The sequence below is a fragment of the Cynocephalus volans genome, chromosome 1, assembly GCF_027409185.1.
Source record: "Cynocephalus volans isolate mCynVol1 chromosome 1, mCynVol1.pri, whole genome shotgun sequence".
Taxonomy (NCBI): domain Eukaryota; kingdom Metazoa; phylum Chordata; class Mammalia; order Dermoptera; family Cynocephalidae; genus Cynocephalus; species Cynocephalus volans.
The window spans coordinates 46,281,232-46,302,810 of record NC_084460.1 but is presented as its reverse complement, the minus strand read 5'-3'; positions in this window follow the sequence as shown (position 1 = coordinate 46,302,810).

Here is a 21,579-nt window from a genome sequence, read left to right as displayed (position 1 = left end):
AAATTACTGCATGAAGTTTTTTTATATCCCTAAGTGTTTTCCTGCTTTTGCCAAATTGTAAACTCCATGAAGGTAGGACTTTTAAACAGTGTTTCTCCAACTTTATTCTCACATCCCAATCAAAAATCTTGCCATATATGCCTAACACCTGAATAATTATTTACCTAATATTTTCCTTTAAAGCAACTCACAATTTTACTTAGTTTAACCTTATGCAATTGTCTTCTTGAAATTATAGGCTTGATATGAATTTTCAATAATACTAATACATACAAATGTTCATCTATGTTTGATTTTAAATCATCTTGTATACAGCTAGATGTGTGTGCAACATATTTTGCCAAAGTTCTATAGCATCATATTTAATGGCTAAATAGATTTTAGATTTTTTAAATTATTGACTTTGTACATGTGTTTACATTCTATGAGTTCTAACATATTTTCAGAGTTGTGTAACCACTGCTACAATCAGAATACAGAACAGTTCAATTCCCCGCTGCTGCCCTTTGTAGACTTCTCTTGTCTGGACAGACTATGTCTCCTACTGTTGGGTCAAGTTGTTTCCTAGTCTTCTCTTTAATGATCAGCTTCCTTCCTTTCACTATTATTGTGCTGGAAGCCTTCTGGAATAGCTTCAAATTGTAATCAGTCTGGGGTTTCTAAGCACTTATACAAACACCCAGACAGACCTATCTGGTCTTCCTTGTGATTTAATTCTCTGTCTCCCTAAGATTTTACGCATTTATAAGGAATTCATGGTGTTTGTTGTATCTGAGCACGACTAAATAAAGATAACTGGTATAAACATTTCAAAGATGGAGTATCTCGGATCTAATACCCAATACACGTGGGTACCTGATTTTGACTTGGATATTCTCTGTCCCATTCCCCGAGTTCTTCCCCACCCTTTCATGATAGGCAATCCAGCCTTGATACTAATAACACTCCCCAGAACACGTGCCACGTCTCCTCTAGCCTGTGTCAGTGAGAGGCATCACTAATCAATTGTTGCACTCTTCAGTAGAACCCTGATACACCTCAGAGCCCTTCTCAACCCAGCATTCCCAACAGTTGGTTGGAGTTGGCACACCAGATGAAATGTATTTGCTATTCTAACTCCATCCTAGGCTGAGGTTAAAGCAATCTCTCTATCTTGACCTGCTGGGTCTCTTCACCCACCAGTCTTCAATTCTTGCACCTGAGTTCACTATACCCATTTGTAGACCCAGCTCCAAATCTATACTTAGAAGTAAAAGAAAGACTATTAAACTGTAGCAAAAAGTAGTTCTTTTAGAGTAATGGAACTGTTTTTTACCCTGATTGTAGTGGTCATTACACGAAATGAAACGTGTTAAAACACATCACATTGTACACCAAAAGAAAAAGTCAATTTAAAAAATTTTAACACAAATGAGGGTGGGTGCTATTATTACAGAGGTAACTTTAATTCCCTCTAGTTTATAAACAAACCAGAAGTAGTGAACCACATTCTGACTTGGGTACTCGAATTCATTAGGCAGGTTGCTTAGCACACATCGCATAAGTCAGGGCATTTATGTCAGGAGACCACTGAGACTGGAAAGTGTGGGCAGGAGCAAAGAGGACTAGCTGATTTTGAACTTCTCTCTTTTGGCCACAGATATTCTCATTTCCTGGTAAGCAGGGTCCTTCACAGTGGGGTAGTTGTTAACGACTTTGGGCACCTGGGCGTCTTCTCTCTGCACACCTGCCCCCACCCCACATTGCTCCCTGAGTTCTTTGCTCAGTCACAGGCATCTTTTTTACCCCTCTTCTGCCTCAGGAAGTTTGGCCACAATGCTGTGGAATAGCCACCTTTCCCTCCTTCTCCTGGCTTTTCTCTAGTCTTTCTTGCTCATCCTTCCAGTTTCCTTTCCACTTCTGGTACACCTAGATGAAGAGATGACTCCCACTTGAATTTATATAGTACCTTTCCTGGTCTGGGGCAGGGGAAGCCTTCCTGGAAATAGACAACTAAGTCAATGCTATGCAGGATCAGTTCTTTGGGGTGCAGGGGCATAGAGCATACAACTAATATTCATTGAAGCTATTCTAATGTCAATCTAAAGCTGCAATCCCAGTCCAGCAGCATCAGCAGCATCTGTAAACTTGTCAGAAATGCAAATTCTCAGGCTCCACCCAAGACCTACTGAATCAGAAACTCTGGGGGTGCAGCCCGGCAATCAGTGTTTGCACCAAGCCTACGAGTCATTTTTGCCTTTGCTGAGAAACTCTAAGGTTTGAGAGCCACTAGCCTAGAGTAGTGGTTCTCATCCTGGCTGCACATTACAGGGGGCTCTTCAATATCAATATCCAGATCAGAAGTGATGGACAAGGGTGGGAGCAACGGGAGGGGTGAGAAGTGGCCAGACGGGGGATATATTTCAATGGCAGAACCAATAGGATTCACTGAAAGGCTAGATGGGAATCCAAGGTTAGAGTCACCTGGGGAACTTTAAAAATCCTAATGCAATGCACCCCCCTCCACCTCCAGGCCTAGGAATTGGTAAATTTCTTACAAGCTCACCAGGTGTTTCAAACATGCAGCCAGAGTTGGTAACCAACCTGGAAGAGCGTTTCCCAAGTTTAAAGTGCATAGGGAACACCTGGGGATCATGTTAAAGTTCTGCAGGTAGGGGTGGGACCTGAGCGTCTTCTTTTGTAGCAAGCTCCCACCTGATGCAGGTGTTGCTGGTTCTGTGGGTCCATGGGCCACACACACAGTCAGAGCCCAGAGCCCAACAACTTGGCCAGCTTCCCCTTCTCGCATACCCTGCATCCAATCAAAAGGTAAGTCCCATCTGCGTTACCTTGAATATATCCAGATTCTGCCCACCTCACCTCCTCCACCACACTGGTCCTGGCCACCATCTGTCATTTGCCTGGACAATTGCAGTAGCCTCCTGGCTGCTATGTCCCTACTTCCATGCTTCCCCACTAACGGCTGATTTCTATGTAGCAGCCGGAGCAACCATCCTAAACTCCAGCTCAGATCACACTGTAGCACTCTCCACTCAGTTCCCTTTGCTGGTCCTACATAACCTGCAATCCCCATCCCAACTTCTGACCTTATTTCCTACCACTGTGTTTCTCCTCTGCATCACTCCAGCCGTGCTGCCTCCTTACTGAACCGTAAGCACATTCCTGCCACAGTGCCTTGGCACTTGCTCATCTCTCTGCCTTGAAAGCTCTTCTCCCATATCACATTATTCAGTCCCCACTTTATTTGGGTCTCTGCTCAGATGCCCCCTCATAAGAAAGGTCTTCCCTGACCATTTAACCTTCTACCACCTTTCACCTCACATCACTCACTCTACATTATCTCTTACTGTGTGACAGATTATCCCCAAAATTAATGGCTTAAATGATAATAATGATTGATCATCTCATGTGATTTCTGTGGGCCAGGAATTCAGAAAGGGCACAGTGGGGACAGCTTATTTCTGCCCATAATAATTGGGACTTCAGGTGAAAGACTAAAAGGCTGAGGACTGAATCACCTGAAGGCCCCTTCACTCACATGTGGGCTGTCACTCAAAACCCTCAAACGTGGCCTCTGTGTGGCCTGGGCTTCCTCCCAACATTGTGGCTGGATTCAAAGGGCAAGCATCCCACGAGATAGGAAGAGAGCCAGGCAGGAACTGTATCGTCATAAGCCACATTCTCACTAGCTGACAGCATCCAAGGGCACTTTCCCAGCTGGCCGTTGCCATAACAAACCAGCTACCTGGGAGAAAGGGTACAGCTCATGGAAGAGTGCCTTAGCCCCCGTTTCCTGGGTTATTTCTGATCTGCTCAAGTGAGCGACTCTTGCCTTCCCTAATGGGCTGCTTGTTCCAGAAGAGGAAGGACTATACCTTATTTTCTTGGTTTTCCACATATAACGCAATATACTTAAAACTCAGTGGCTATGCGATCGAGAGACATCTGGCATGGTGGAATACTAATAACAGTTAGTGTTTGAGTGTGTGTTGGGTGCCACATACAGTGTCAAACATTTGATCTGTATTGCCTCCTGCTCCTTAAATAGAATTGTGTCCATTTTGTAGATGAGGAAACTGAGACCCAGAAAGGAGGAGAAGAAGAAAAAAAAAGACTCAAGGGTCTAGCACATGGTGGGGACTGTTAATATTTGTAGAATGATTAGATTCCAATTATCCGGTTATGCCTCCTCATTGCATGCACTTGACCATTACATACTGTGTCAAGTATGTACTGTAGCTATATAATTGGAGTTTAGAATTTGGTTGTAAATAAATTTATCATTTGTCCACAGGCTACTAGCTCCTGAGAAGCCACATGGAGACTAAGCCAGCAGAGGCACATCAGCCAGAGATATTGAAATGGAGACAAATGTAGCCTCTGATGTTGAAGTCCAGTCCCACTGCAGTTGGGTAGGTTTGTTTTACTATATTAATACTGAGTAGCTGAGGTAGTGTTTCTGGAATTTTATGTCTGTGATTTTGTGAGAATGGTGGCCCCTGGACTTGTGCAATGTGGTGTCTTGTCTTCCCCAGCTAGGTTTTCTTTCCCTTGGCCATCCCGCTTCCTTTGGGGAACTCCTTCCCCACTCCATGAAGTAGTGAGGAGGCTGTCAATCATGGTGGCTTACTGTATATGCCCCACCCACCCAGTCAGCCAATCCGAACTGTATTCCACCCTCCTACTACCAACACTGCCTCCCTAACTGGTTTAGAGATGAACAAAGAGCCAATTTGGAGCATTCCCCAAAACATCTCTTCCAAAACTAGCATAGAGAATAAATTTGCCTTTAAAGATTAAGGAAAACTCTAGAAATCAAGTGCCTTTAGATCTATGTCATCTTCACCGCCACCGCTATCCCAGATACAGTCATCTACTTAATTGCAACTTTCTGAAGGCCAAGAGAGATTTCTATCCTTGCCCCCAATGCCCACCCTCACAGTGCTGATCCACATATATCAGATCTTAGACTGGGGGTAGATGGGGGGGGTGCCTGGCAGTTGCAAGGGAAATGAAAGTATTGGTGTCTTTCCTTTATATTTAGAATAGTATTTTTTTTAAAAAAACAAAAAACTCATTGCATATTAGTACCAACAAAGACAATGTTTACTATTTATCCTGATTTGAGCCTCACATATTGCACACAGGTATTGATATCCAATGCTGTACCCCATAGATATGTACAATCAATTATGTTTCAACAAAAAAAAAGGAAAGAAAAAAAATTGATAATGTTTAAATCTGGATGCTGAATTCATAGTAATGAAGTGTGTGAATGACCCTCTAATGCTTTCATTTGTGTCTACTGCCCAGTGGTTTTATGCTAGTCATTGTGCTAAGCACTGGGAGATACAACAGTGAGAAGACACACTGTTCTAGAGCTTTCAACCCACTAGAACAGCAGAACATTAGAATTCAGCTCTCCTGTGTCTTTAGCTATGAGAAATTTTCTAAACCCATCTACTAGGAGCCTATCATAGTCTGTTAGCCCAGTGAGTGGCTTCAAACATGTCAGTCTCATCCTCTTCCTTAGACTACAAAAAATTCTGATAATTCCTCCCAGTTTCTCTCAGGTTTGTCCTGAGATAAATGAACAGCTACCTATTTGTTCATTTGCCTTGAAGTAATTTAAAATTTCAGAGTTTGATCTTACTTTGTAGGGTTTATTTATTTATTTCAAAATAAGTTATACTCATTTTTTTAAAAAGTCATTACCTAAAAATTCAAATACTATATGAATATATTATGACAAAATTAAAAGTCTGTAGTACATCTTAGAGAAAGCCACTGTTACTAGTTTGGCATATTTTCTATCAGACTTTTAAATGTATACATTAACATGTATTTATTATCTTTTAGGGGAATCACACTCTTCACACTATTTTTCAACAAGCCTTTTCTCTAAACAATACATTCTAGATCTGTGTGGTCCAGTATAATACAATGGGCCACGTGGGATTTAAATTTAAATAAAAAATTAAATTAAACATTAAAAATTTAACATTTTCATAAGTTGCATTTGCCACATTGCCAATGCTACATTTGGTAGTGGCTACCTAATTGGACAACACAGACAGAGAACGTTCCATCACTGCAGAAAGTTGTATTGGACAGCACTGGTGCAGATAATTGTCTATGTCATTACATAAATTTTCTACCTCATTTTTTTATCATCTGATCATTTTTCTTTGTATATACCATATAATTAATCATTTCCCCATTGATGGACACTGAGTTTGTTTTCAATTTTTTGCAGTTGCAAACAATTCTACAAAACACATCCTCATACATAAAACTTGGTTCACTTGTGCCATGATTCTACAGAATGAAGTCCCAGAAGTGGAAACACTCAGTCAAAAGCTATAAAATCTACCAAATTTTCAGTTGTAAAAATATATCCTTTGTTCTGCAGGAGCTAAGACTGAGGGGAGAAGTTCTCATGGGTTGATATGTCTAATTATATGTCAGTTTGGGGTAGAAGAAAGTAAAATGGTTTGTGGCTTTGGGTAATTTTAATATCCATAAATTATAAGAGTACAATTTGCAAAGTTGCATATGAATTAGAAGTATGATTTTGAAGTCACTGTGGAAAGTAAAATAATATGTATAGTCCAAAAATTGCCCTCAAGAAATTCTTTATATTGCCAGTAAAATATCATCTGTCTGACCTTGTGAACACTGTACCTTCTCTTAATGAGCCTGACAGAACCTGGCACTCTTTCACAGCAGGAAGCACTGGCTACCTAATGCGCCAAGAGCCACATGAAGAAGTGGTCTTGAACATAAGGTCCTTTGTATCAAAAATACTTTCGTTGTTTTGTTTTGGTGGGGAGTTTTGTAGAGTTGTCTTACTGAGCAGGTATCACAGAATTTGCATTAAGTTAAATGCATATAGGATGCAACCTCAACATATCTTCCAGGTCTCCAATCATGAGAAAAAAAGTTAGACAAACCCAGACTGAGGGACATTCTGCAAGATACCAGACCAGGACTCCTCAAAAGTGTCAAGGTCATGAAAATCTAGGAAAAATGAAAATGATCACAGGCTAGACGAGGCTAAGGAGAACAACCAGATGCAAAATGGATCCTGAGAACGATCACAGACCAGAAAGGGGACAATAGGGGAACAGTGATGACATCTGAATAAGGTCAGTAGTAGTAGTATTAATAATGAGGGAGTAGGTTTACAATAATGATAATAATGTACCAGCATTAATTTTCTCTTCTTGATCATTGAAATCTGAGTGTGTAAAACAGCATGAGAGAAAGTAGGTGAGGACTCTTCGTACTGTTTTTGCAACTCTTCTGAAGATTAAAATTTCTACTAAATAAAGATTTTAAAATTAAATATTGGCTGTATTAGAGTCTCCAGAGAAACAGAACCAATAGGGTGTGTATATATACACAGAGAGACTTATTTTAAAGAATTAGCTCACATCATCATGGAGGTTGGCAAATCCAAAATCTGCAGGGTGGGCTGGCAGGCTGCAGACTCGGGAAGAGTCAGTGTGGCAGTTCAAGTCCAGAGGCATCTGCTACAGAACTCCCTGTTGCTTGGGGGAGGTCAGTCTTTGTTCTGTCAACTGATTAGATGAGAATCATCCTGTTGGGTTCCAGCAATAGCTATGCTAATTATCTGGTTAGGAGTATTTTCAGACTCCTGCCGACATAGCCAATTATAGAGCTACATGACTATGCCAATTGTCTGGCTAGGCAATTCATAACTAAAGCCAAAATGTTTCATTATTTTAGTTACACCAAGTTTTCCATTTGTATTGTCAGGGCTAGGGGTTAGGGCTCACAGACCCTTCAAACCCATTGTACAGACTGGGTCACAGACCCCTCATACTCCTGGCTGGGTCACCACACTCCTCACACGCAGGTCCATGCTCTGCATAATTGGGAAAAGATCCCGGGAGCCATTGACAGATGACATGAGCTCAGTCCTCAGCTTCTTTGGCAGCAGCTTGTAGCAGCCTCCAGCAGATCCAGGAACAGCAGTAGCGGCCTACCTGTGGCCCGCCCCCCGGGGGCATCCCAAGGGTGGGGGGCATTGTGGATCAGAGCCACTTGTCCTTTATACTTAAATCCATAACCCAGGACACCTGGGTGCACATGCACAATTACATTACACACTAACCAAGGAACACATGGGTGCACATGCATATTTACATCAAATGCTTGGCAAGATTCTGAACATCTGAGGGGCCCTGACCACTTTCCTTCACTTTCTCTACACATCCATATTATGCAGGGCTGTCTGCTTTATTCAAAGCCCACAGATTTAGATGTTAATTTCATCCAAAAACACCCTCACAGAAACATCCAGAATAATGTTTGACCAAATATCTAAGCACTGTGACCTAGCCAAGTTGACACTTAAAATTAACCATCATACTGGCTTTACTTAGGACCAGCTTAAATTAGACCAAGAAGTGGTTAAGTTACTTTAACAACCCTGGGTCATACTTGGGTGCTGTCTTAGTCTGTTTGTGCTGCTATAACAAAATACCACAAACTAGGTAATTTGTAAACAATAGACATTTGTTTCTCATAGTTCAGGAGGCCAGGAAGTCTGAGATTAAGGTGCCAGCAGATTTAGTGTCTTGTGAGGGCCCATTCCTCATAGATGATGCCATCTAGGTGTCCTCACGTGGCAGAAGACAGAAGGGCAAAAAGAGGCTGAATACCGTGTCTTCACATGGATGAGCAGAAGAGAGTGAACCTGCTCCCTCAAGCCCTTCTATAAAGGCCCTAATTCCATCCATAAGTGATCAGCCTTCATAACGTAATCCCCTGCCATAGGCCCACCTCTTAATACTGTCACTTCGGTCATTAAGTTTCAACACATGAATTTTGGGGCACACATTCACACCATAGTAGGGGCTTAGATGCATGGACAGAATTCTGAGCCTCAAGACAAGAGCACAATGTTCTATGTACGAGCAAAGGCAGGGCAGGGGGAGAGGAAGAAAGGAGGGAGATACATTTACAACAGTGACTAACTTTGTATAGCACTATGTAGCTTTCGAGGTCCTTTCCCATCACCCATTACACCAGCTCTCAGAAAAGTGGGCAGAGGAGGTATTGTAAACTCCAGCTTCCAGAGGAAGAGTCTGAAGCTTGGGGAGTTGAAAGATGAACCTGACTGCAGAGAAGCAGAGATTGAATGTGAAATCACAAGGCGGTCACAGGCCCTGAGCAAATGAATCAATAAGGCACCTTTTGATGACCAGGTTGGCTGAAGGAGTGAGGGAGAACTGGAGAGGTACCTACACCAAATAACCTGATTCTTCTCTTTACATGATGCATGTGGTCCTTGGGGATTTTGGCAAACTACTTGCCAGTTTCTGCCATTTTGGTTCTGAAAGTAGTCACGAGCTCGTAAACACATAGCTAAAGATTTTCTTTAGAGTGGAGGAACCCAACAAATACTACCCCAGCCAGGTGGTCTAACTTAACGCCAACAGTGGTGAGTCATGTTGCTAGTGTGCAACCTTGATGTGATGCGATGAAAGTGGCGTCACCTCTGGTCTTCCTCCCCCAAACACATAACATCAGACAATTCCCAGCTGAGGGGCATTCTACAAAATACCTGACAGATACTCCTCAAAACTGTCAAGGCCATCAAAAACAAGGGCAGTCTGAGAAAGTGACAGCCAAGAGGAACCTAAAGAGACATGGCAATTAACATAATGTGGTGTTCTAGACAGGATCTCAGCACAGAAAAAGTACATTAGGTAAAAACTAAGGAAAACTGAAAAAAGCATGCACTATAGTTAATGATAACATATTGATATTAGATCATTATTGTAATATACCATGCTAATGGAAGATATTAACAGGGGACACTGGGTGTAGGGCATATAGCAACTCTCAGTACAATCTTTGCAATTTTTCTGTAAACCTGTTCTAAAGTTAAACTGTTCTAAAATTAAGTTTATTTGTGTTGGGAAAATAGAATAGTTTGGTCAGGGCCTTTGCCTGAGGTCTGGTTGGGTGTGGTTTTAGCACATCCTTTGTAAGCAAATTGTGTGTGTGTGTGTGTGTGTGTGTGTGTGGAGTTAGTGCGCATGCGCACCAATGTATCTTTTCAGGTTTTTTGCTATTTTGGTGTTCTTCAGAGGGAGAGAGAGAGCAAGAGAGGTGTGTGTGTGTGTGTGTGTGTGTGTGTGTGTGTGTGTGTGTTTGGTGAAGCAGGCAGATGGGCATCGGCCTTGGACATCTGCCCAGTGCAGCCATGCTTTCCAACCTATGGCTTCCAAGGAACTTTTGGCCAGTTACCTAGCTCATAGACCTGCGTGAAGGGGTCTGGTGACTCCGCCTGGCATTTGAAGGGCTTGTGACCCAGTCTGGAATAGGCTTGAGGGGTCTGTGAGCTCCAGACCCAGCCCTGTGGCAACAATTGGCCCAGTTGGTGCAGGATTGCCAGCAGGTAAAAGAGCCCGACAACTGGCCTGGTCGTGGAGCTAGACAATTGGCGTCATGAACAGGATTAAGAGCACTACAATTGCCATAGCCATACAACTGGCATAGTTAGCAGGATTCTGACATTAGCAGTAGCTTGACAATTTGTAAAAAAGAGAATTGATTGTTTAAATCAAAAATAACAAAGTTAATTAAGCTTTATAACATCAGTAACAGTAAAATTTGCAACAAATACAGTACAAAAGACATGAGGGGGAAAAGAAGGTCTATTGCTACAAGGCTTTTACATTGTATGTGAAGTGTTATAATATCATTTGATGGTAGACTGTGATGAGCTAAAGATGCTTATAATCCCTAGAGCAACAACTAAAAAAATATATAGCTAATAAATCAATAGCGGATATAAAATGGAATCCTAAAAAAAAAAAAAAAAAAAAAAAAAAAAACTCAATCCAAAAGAAAGCAAGAAAAGAGGGGAAAAAGAAATGAAGTACAGATGGGATGATGGAAAACAAAGAGCAAAGGGCTGGCCGGTTAGCTCAATTGGTTAAAGTTCAGTGTTTTAACACCAAGGTCAAGAGTTTGGATCCCCATACTGGCCAACCACCAAAAAAAAAAAAAAAAAAAAAAAGCAAGGTGGTAAACTTAAGTCCAACCACACCAAAGATTACAATAAGTGTAAATGAACTAAACATTCGAGTTAAAAATCAGAGATTGTCAGGTTGCAGAAGAAAGCAAGACCTAACCATGTGCTATCCCTAAGAAACCCACTTTAAATATAAAAACACAGATACATTAATGATCCTATATACCGAACAGCCTAAAACCTCTACAAAAAAACTGCTGGAATTGATAAATGATTTCAGCACAGTAGCAGGATACAAAATCAACACACAAAAATCAGTAGCATTTCTTTTCTCCAATAGTGAACATGCAGAACAAGAAATCAAGAAAGCCTGCCCATTTACAATAGCCACCAAAAAAATAAATTACTCAGGAATTGAGTTAACCAAGGAGGTGAAAAATCTCTATAATGAGAACTACAAACCACTGCTGAGAGAAATTAGAGAGGATACAAGAAGATGGAAAGATATCCCATGCTCTTGGATTGGAAGAATCAACATAGTGAAAATGTCCATACTACCCAAAGTGATATACAAATTCAATGCAATCCCCATCAAAATTCCAAAGACATTTTTCTCAGAAATGGAAAAAACTATCCAGTCATTTATATGGGACAATAAAAGACCACGCATAGCCAAAGCAATGCTGAGCAAAAAAAAATAAAGCTGGAGGCATAACACTACCTGACTTTAAGCTATACTACAAAGCTATAATAACCAAAACAGTATGGTGCTGGCATAAAAACAGACACACTGACCAATGGAATAGAATAGAGAATCCAGAAATCAACCCACACACTTACTGCCATCTGATCTTTGACAAAGGCACCAAGCCTATTCACTGGGGAAGGGACTGCCTCTTCAGCAAATGGTGCTGGGATAACTGGATATCCATATGCAGGAGAATGAAACTAGATCCATACCTCTCACCGTATACTAAAATCAACTCAAAATGGATTAAGGATTTAAATATACACCCTGAAACAATAAAACTTCTTAAAGAAAACATAGGAGAAACACTTCAGGACTGGGCACAGACTTCATGAATAAGACCCCAAAAGCACGGGCAACCAAAGGAAAAATAAACAAATGGGATTATATCAAACTAAAAAGCTTCTGCACAGCAAAAGAAACAATTAAAAGAGTTAAAAGACAACCAACAGAGTGGGAGAAAATATTTGCAAAATATACATCTGACAAAGGATTAATATCCAGAATATATAAGGAACTCAAACAACTTTACAAGAAGAAAACAAGCAACCCAATTAAAAAATGGGCAAAAGAGCTAAGTAGGCATTTCTCTAAGGAAGATATCCAAATGGCCAACAGACATATGAAAAAATGCTCAACATCACTCAGCATCCGGGAAATGCAATCAAAACCACACTGAGATACCATCTAACCCCAGTTAGGATGGCTAAAATCCAAAAGACTCTGAACGATAAATGCTGGTGAGGTTGCGGAGAAAAAGGAACCCTCATACATTGTTGGTGGGACTGCAAAATGGTGCAGCCTCTATGGAAAATGGTATGGAGGTTCCTCAAACAATTGCAGATAGATCTACCATATGACCCAGCTATCCCACTGTTGGGAATATACCCAGAGGAATGGAAATCATCAAGTCGAAGGTATACCTGTTCCCCAATGTTCACTGCAGCACTCTTTACAATAGCCAAGAGTTGGAACCAGCCCAAATGTCCATCATCAGATGAGTGGATACGGAAAATGTGGTACATCTACACAATGGAATACTACTCAGCTATAAAAACGAATGAAATACTGCCATTTGCAACAACATGGATGGACCTCGAGAGAATTATATTAAGTGAAACGAGTCAGGCACAGAAAGAGAAATACCACATGTTCTCACTTATTGGTGGGAGCTAAAAATTAATATATAAATCCACACACACACACACACACAAAACCGGGGGGGGGGGGGGGGGAAGATATAACAACCACAATTACTTGAAGTTGATACGACAAGCAAACAGAAAGGACATTGTTGGGGGGGAGTGGGGGAGGGAGAAGGGAGGGAGGTTTTGGTGATGGGGAGCAATAATCAGCCACAATATATATCGACAAAATAAAATTAAAAACAAACAAAAAAACACAGATACATTAGAAGTAAAGAATTGGAGAAAACACTCCAGGCGAACACTAAGCATAATAAAGCAGAGTGGCTATACTAATTTCAGACAAAGTAGATTTCAGTTTGAGCAATATTATGAGGGATAAAATGGGACATTTCAAAATGAAAATGGGGTCAGTTCACCAAATGACATAATCCTTCATGTGTATCCCCCAGTAACAGAACTGAAAGAATACATGCATATGGTATGGAACTCAAACAAAAACATGGACTCTGCTTGGCACATGGACAGGGAGTTTATCTGTAGGACAGATTCCCATAAATTGAATTCCTGGGTTAAAGTATATACTGATTTTAAAGTTTGATGGATACTGCCAAATTGCTCACAAATGAAGTTCTACCAATGTATACTTCTCCAACAGTAAGAGATGAGTGAGTACAGGAACAATTGCTTCTAACAATAACCATCCCAGTAAGAATAACAGCTATGATTTTTTGAGCATCTACTGTGTGCCTGGCTGTAATAAATGTGTCCATTTATTAACCTTTTACTCCTCTAAAAAAGATATTGCTTCTCTTCCATTTTATAGAAGATTGCCAGGATAGAGGATTATTAAAAGAACTGTGGATTCAGGCAGGGACAGACACTCCAAGTAATGATTATCACAAAGCCTGGAAATCTTTGCTTAAACACACTCTTTTAATTTTTTCCTGCATCATTGTGTAGTAAATATGGAGCATATTTCTCTCTAACCTCCTCTCCTCCTCCTTTTTACTTCTGGTGGCCTCAGTGCTATTCTCTCCTTTTGAAATTTCAACGAATTATTGTGATTGTTGTATTTTTCTTTTTTTTTTTTTTTTTTTAATTTTGTTTAGCTCCCATTTATGAATGAGGATATATGGTATTTCTCTTTCTATGCCTGGCTTATTTCACTTACCATAATTTTCTAAGTTCACCCATATTGCGGCAAATAGCAGAATTTCATTCTTTTTTATAGCAGAGTAGTATTTCGTTGTGTATATATATATACCACATTTACCTTATCCAGTCATCCATTGATGGACATTTAGGTTGGTTCCAACTCTTGGCTATTGTAAATAGAGCTGCAGTAAACATGGGAGTACAGGTTTCCCTTCAACATGATGATTTCCATTTCTTTGGGTTTACACCCACCAGTGGGATTGCTGGATCTTCTGGCAGTTCTATCTGTAGTTGTTTGAGGAATCTCCATACTGTTTTCCATGATGGCTGCATATAATTTACAGTCCCACCAACAGTGTAGGAGGGTTCTCTTTACTCCACATCCTTGCCAGTATTTGTTATTCTCTGTGTTCTTGATAATGGTCAGTCTAACTGGGGTGAGACGATATCTCAATGTGGTTTTGATTTGCATATCCCTGATGCTTAGTGATGTTGAGCATTTTTTCATGTGTCTTGTCCATTTGTGTATCTTCTTTTGAGGAATGCCTATTCAGCTCCTTTGCCCAGTTTTTAATCAGGATACTTTTTTTTACAGTTAAATTGTTTGAGTTCCTTGTATATTCTGGATGTTAATCCCTTGTCAGATGCATAGTTTGCAGATATTTTCTCCCATTCTGTAGGTTGTATTTTCACTCTATTAATTGCTGCTTCTGCTATGCAGAAGCTTTTTAGTTTGATATAATCCCATTTGTTTATTTTTCTCTTGTTGCCTGTGTTTTTGGGGTCTTATTCATAAAGTCTTTGCCCTGTCTTACATCTTGAAGTATCTCCCCATTGTGTAATGTTGAATATACTAATTATCCTGATTTGAGCATCACATATTGCACACAGGTATTGTACCAAAGGATGATGTTTCAATATATAAAAAATGGACCGATAGATGTACCAATCAATTATGTTTCAATAAAAAAAATAAAAAGGAAAGAAAAATGGAGTGTAGAGTAGCCAATTTGTTTTCCATCTCTCCCTCCCTCAGGATTTATTTGCTTTTCTTTACTATTTTGGTTTCAGAAGCTGTAATCTACATTCCAATAGAGCTTTCTTAATGGACACTGCAATGTAAATTTCATAGAGTTTTCAAGTGTCCTGAAATAGTCTTTTTGATTTTCTCAATTATTTAACCAAAATAAAGTGTTACACCTGTGTGTGTGCATCTACTGCAACCCAATTGAACATTGTGTCCCTCCCTTTCAGAGATTTCAATCACCTCCCCACCCCCACCCAGCTTAACATGTTTCCTTCCATTGTGAAAAGAAAATTCCATGAATGCAGAAGCTGAGACTCATGAATTTTTTTTTCTGCTCAAGGTGCTTACCTAAGAGGAGCTTTGTGATTGGAATGCAAAGAGACATCAAATGCATCTCGGTCGCATTAGAGAAGATAAGCAGTTATCAGATGGTTTGACTGATTGGATGGTAAAGGATTTGGGGAAGGAAGCCACTTTCAGTATCTCACATTCAGGGGGGCTTATGACAAAACACGTCTGGCCTGGCAAAGTCATCGTTGTTAACCTTTCATTTGGGCATACAATTTTTTTGTTTTTGTTCTGTCCGTTGCAGCCAACACGGGTTTTGGTTTACAAATTAAAGGGCTGGAAAACCTCTCTACTTTGTTGCCTGCCAAGGCAATCCCAGATCACTCTGTGTAATCCCTGCCGTAATCAAAGAGACATCTGTTTTTTCACATGAGGGTGTGGGACAAAATAAGATTATTTTAGGGTTTCCTTCCAAGATGCAAGCTTCCATTTCTGAACATTCCAAGGCAAATCGAGCCATTGGTGACACATCCTAAAATGAAAACGCTCATGATTTCCAAAAAAAATTTTTTAAGTCACAAATGCTCCTGTTGCACACTAATCATTCTTTTCTTTCTTTCTCTCTCTCTCTCTCTCTTTTTTTTTTTTTTTTTTTGGTGGCTGGCCAATACAGGGATCCAAACCCATGACCTTGGTGTTATAAGGCTGTGCTCTAACCAGCTGAGCTAACCAGCCGGCCTATACTAATCATTCTTAATCAACTTTTTCTTTCTTTCTGACTAAATATGTTCTCAGCATTTGAAAAGTCCCATTCACTGCATGAGTTGTAATATTCATCATAATAATATCAGTCATAAAAATGACAAGGATTTAAAAAGCCAGATACCAACCCACTAAGAAAGAGTTAATAGGACATGCAGGGAAATCCTGAATCCAACTATAAAGCAAGGACAAAATTCTTGAATTCTTGCAATACATCTATCTTCCCTGGTCAAATTGTATCCTTTCTCCTGCCCCCACACTGCCTCTCCTGCATTTCCATAAACAATATGGCTATCGGCTGAGCCCCTTGGTCAGCAAATAAAGGCAGAGGGCTAAGTAAATTTGCTTCCCCAGCAATTATTTTTGTGAGGTCATGGAGTTAAGCATTAAAAGAATACTAGTGTGGAGGGGAGTATTCAGTAACTGTATGATTTGTGCAGCAAACTGACAAAAGAACTCAGCCTCTCCCTTACTTTCATACCCACAGAAATCATTGACCACGGAGTCTTTGTTCCCTAAATTCATCTAAGAGGAATCTTTCACATGAACGCCCCTGCATATCCCTTGCTAATCCCCCCCAGCACTCGGTTTCTCAAAGAATGTCAATTTGGTCATCTGGTCTGAGTCCACACCTGCAAATTATCAGGATAATTATGATCTTAAGAAAATATAAGAAAATAAAAAAAACAAAGTGGGGGGTCGGAAGAAAAATCCACCAAGGTTTTTAGTACCTAAAGCAGAAATTAACAAACTGCTGCAAAAGGGCAGACAGTGAATATTTTCAGCTTTACATGTTATATGGTTTCCACTCAACTCTGTGTTGCACTGGGAGAGCAGCCACAGACTGTACTTTTTATGTAAATAATGGTGGTGGCTGGGTGCAATTAAATTTTCTTTATGGATACTGAAATTTGAATTTCATGTGATTGTCATATGTCAAATATTCTTTTGTTTCTCAACCAATTTTTTAAAATGTAAAAGCCATTCTTAGTTCATGTGCAGATCTGGCCCAGGGCCTATGTTTGCAGACCCTTGATCTGGAACAACCTGGCCTTGGAAATGCCTTTTGGTCTGAGTGATATGGATTGTATTGAATGGACCTGCATGCATTCACAGGGAGGAGTGGATGCTTTTGAGAAAACAGCTGGATGGTTTCAGGGTTTTAATTTCCTATTCAAAATATGATGAATTCCAGGAATTTAAGCCTAGAAACTGGAAGTCAGTCATGCCATATACACTGAAAGGTCCTTATCAGGTTTTTAATTGCAAATTAACTCGTCCTGACCTAAGAAATTTAGCATTCTGGTCATAGAGCAAGAAGTGTCACCCAGGTTCCTATAAACCATATTTCTCAACCTTGGGACTCCTGACCAAATAATTCTCTGTTGTGGGGCTGTCCTGTGTGTTAGAGCATGTTTAGCAGCATCCCTGGCCTCTACCAACTAGATACCAGCTGTATCCCCCAAGTTGTGACAACTGAAATGTCTCCAGACATTGCTAAATGCCCCTTGGGAGGCAAAAATCTTCCCCAGTTGAAAACCACTGACCTAAATCAGCTCTATCAATAGAACGTTCTGTGATGACAGAAATGTTCTGCAGTGCACTCTCTACTAACTTTTGGCCACATGTGGGTACTGAGCACTTGAATGTACTAGCACGCCCGAGGAGGATGAATTTTTAAATTTTATTTAACTTTAATTACTTTACATTTCAATAGCCAGATGTGGCTAGAGGTTACCATATTGGACAGCACTGCGCTAAATCATGACCAAACTCGCCACCACCACACAGTGCAGGGCTTGAGAGGAAGCACAGCTGGGTGTTAAGTGCAGGGACTGGAGTCAGACACCAATTCTGTCATTCATTTATTCAGTTAACACATTTATTGAGCACCTACTATGTGCCTGGCACTGTGCTGGAGATACATAGATGAACGAAAAGAATAAAGTCCCTGTGCCCACGGGGCTTTCATTCCAGTGGTCAGAACAGACCAAAATATAAATTGAAATAAAGTAATTGCAATTCATGATTAAGGCTCTCTGCAGTAGAAAAAGAGGGCTGGAAAAGGTTCTCCTTTAGATCAGGTATTCCACAAATGCCTCTCCAAAGTCTAGAGGATGGCTTAAATTTTAGTATTTAAATTAAAAATGCAATGTGAATTGCTTAACGTAATGCACAATGCCTGCTCTTAATAAATGTTGGCTGCTTTTCCTCTTGAAAGCCAGCATTCCTTGACCTTTTGCAGCATTTACTACTTGCCAGGCACACTCCTAATTTTCACAAAGATTTTTACATCTATCATCCCCATTTTACAGATGAGGAAAACTGAGGCACATTAACTTGTTCAACATTGCACATGTCGGAAATGATAGAGCTAGGATTAGAACCCAAGCAGCAAAATAGAATCTGTGCCCATTATTATATTAACTATAGCAACTTATTTGAACTTTCCAGAGCACTCTGGGACCAAAATATATTAGCATCAGTTTTCAACAGCCAATCCTTAGGAGAGGGAGAGAGATAACAAGATGTGCTCTCCTGTCCTGGGGGAGAAGGACTTTTGCATTCTTCATCTCTTGATTGAAATCTCCTAGCCACTGAGAATTCTTCAGTAATAAATTGTAACTCATCTTGGGTGTGTGAAATCTCTGGTTTCCATGTGCTATGGAAAATCCTGCCTCTGATTCATAATTCCTGGTGAAATCTGAGGTGCTGGGTCCATTAAGAGACTCTCGGCTGCAAATAAGTGAAAAGTTTTGACTCACATCTCTCTGGCAACAACAGCCCTGCAGCCTTCACCATCAGAAAGAGCAGGCTGGTTCTTCTGACTGCACTCACGCCAAGGTAGCCTTCAAAAGACAGTCAGTGCTCATCATTTGAGGATTGCGTGTTTGCGAATTCACCTCCTGTCTGAAACGTGATGGTTAACTCCAAAAATCAACACTCCCGGTGCTTTTAATGTCATTTGCAGACATGCGCAGAGCATCGCCCGCATGAACAAGGCAACACCCTACCTTCGTGCTCCAGCTCTCCCACGGTGTATAGGTGTCCTTTCCTCAGTCTCTTTAGTGCCTCACACCTCTGTGCTTTTCGTCGGCGGTTTCAAATGCCCCCAAGCACAGTGCATCAGTGCTGGCTAGTGTTCCTAAGCACAAGAAGACTGTGCTGTGCCTTACAGAGAAAAGAAGTGCGTTAGATAAGCTTCCTTCAGGCATGAGTTCTAGTGCTGCTGGCCATGAGTTTAATGTTAATAGATCGATAATACTCGTATATATTAAAGTGTCTTCAAACAGAAGCACACATAAAGGAAAGTTATGTTTTCATCAGATGATGAAAATGTGACCAGAGGCTGGCAGGAACCTAACCCTGCCTTTGCCCTAGGAGCCATACGTCAGTGTTTGCTAATTCGGTGCTAAGGGGGACATTGTAGAACGTAACTGCTACAGACAATGAGAATCAAGACTATGTAGCTTGCTTGGCTGGCCCCAGTCAGAAAACATGCCTGGGTGCAAACCATCTGGGTAGCCCTGCCAGCTGAGACCAGAGTATACCAGACCAGAGCTGATGCATAACAAGTACTTGCTACATGTGGGCAAGGCTGGCACTGCAGATCATGTTTTCTCTTTTATATTATGAATTTTCAGTGCATTTCTGTGTAGGATGGTTTCCATAAAAATCCTCGAGGCTGTTTTTCAGATATACCATAATTGTGTAACTCAGACATGTAAGTAATGACAACAGCTAACATTTTTTTTTTAATTTTTAATTTTTTCTTGATGGCTGGCCAGTACAGGGGACAGCTAACACTTATGAAGTGGAAACTATATGCCAGACATTCTTATAAGGGCATTACTTATATTTATTCACAACCTTCCCAACCACCCTACTAGATGAATTTTATTATTGTGCCCATTTTACAGATGAGGAAACTAAGATCTTGAGAGGTTAAAAATACTTGTTTAAGGTCACACAGCATGTGAGCTACTGAGCTGGTATTTGAACTCAGAGTCCATGACATTGTGTGGCTGTCTGATCCCCACTGATTCTTCCTCCCTCCTTGTCAGTCCACCCCATGCCCTCAGCAGATGTCAAACAGGATGAAAGGAAGACATTTGCCCTTTAACTCAGATCACATAGTGCAAATTTTCTTTCTCAGAAGATAAATCCTAAAAGGCTGGCTTTCCAGAGGAGCCACTGCAGGGAGGAAAGCTGTCAAATTTCCAATGTAATCCTTAGCAGAAAAGATCTGATTACATACGACCAAATATTCAAGTGACTGCTAATCTAGATTGTCAGTATATCTTCTTTATGCCTCACCCATGAGTCCATGCCAAAATATTTCCCAGGATGGCCACAGGCCGCCATTCATCTCTCTGGCCCTGACTTGGCACCATCTTAGATTAATCATTTATTCACCCCCATCATTTACTCCAGACTATGTATTTAGTGCCTACTGTGTGCCAGGCACTAATCTGGCCACTAGATGTGAACAAGACAGAGTCCTGGCATGAGAATATATACAAATCATTTAATTATTCTTTTGAACAGTTCCATAATGGAAACAGGGAAGAGCAGAGTGGTGGCCAGTGTGGCTGCCACATAAGTGAAGTGGCACAAGATGACAGAGGAGTTGGGTGCAGACACCCAGATTTGGGTGGAGCCAAATCACAGAGGGCCTTGGAGGACGGTAAAGAATGAAGACTTTTTCCTGATACAATGGAGATTTAAAGAAAGGGCTTGGGCTTTTTTCTCCCCCAGTACTAATTTTTTTGTTGGGACATAATTTATATACCCTAAAAATTACCCTTTTAAAGTGTACAGTTCAGTGTTTTTTAGAATATTCAATGATGAATATACTAAAACTATGTGAAATTTAGTATAGTACATTATACATTTTTATAATATATATTACATATTATAATTATAAATATAATATATATTACAACATATTATATAATCATATATATTATAATATTCAGTAATATCTAGTATATTAGTGATGGTTGTGCAACCATCACTACTATGTAATTGGAGAATATTTTCACCCTCCCCATCCGGAAAAACAATACTCAATACTGGAAACAAATCTAGCAGCTAGAGGTGAACAAAACTAATATGATTTCTGTCCGTGAATTTGCCTATTCAGTACATTTCATGTCAACGGAATTATATGTGATTTTTTACGTCTGTCTCCTTTCATTTAGCATAATGTCTTCAAGGTTCATCCATGTTGTAGCATTTATTGGTACTTCATTATCTTTTGTTTGGTTGGTTTTTATTTTTATTACGTCAGAGATTTTGGGGGTTTTGTTATTTTTTTATTTACCCTAGAACGGTTTTTAAGTGTATATTATAGCATCATTAACTACATGCACATTTGTTGCACTATGTGCAACAAATCTCTGGAACTTTCATCTTGTACGACTGAAATCTATAC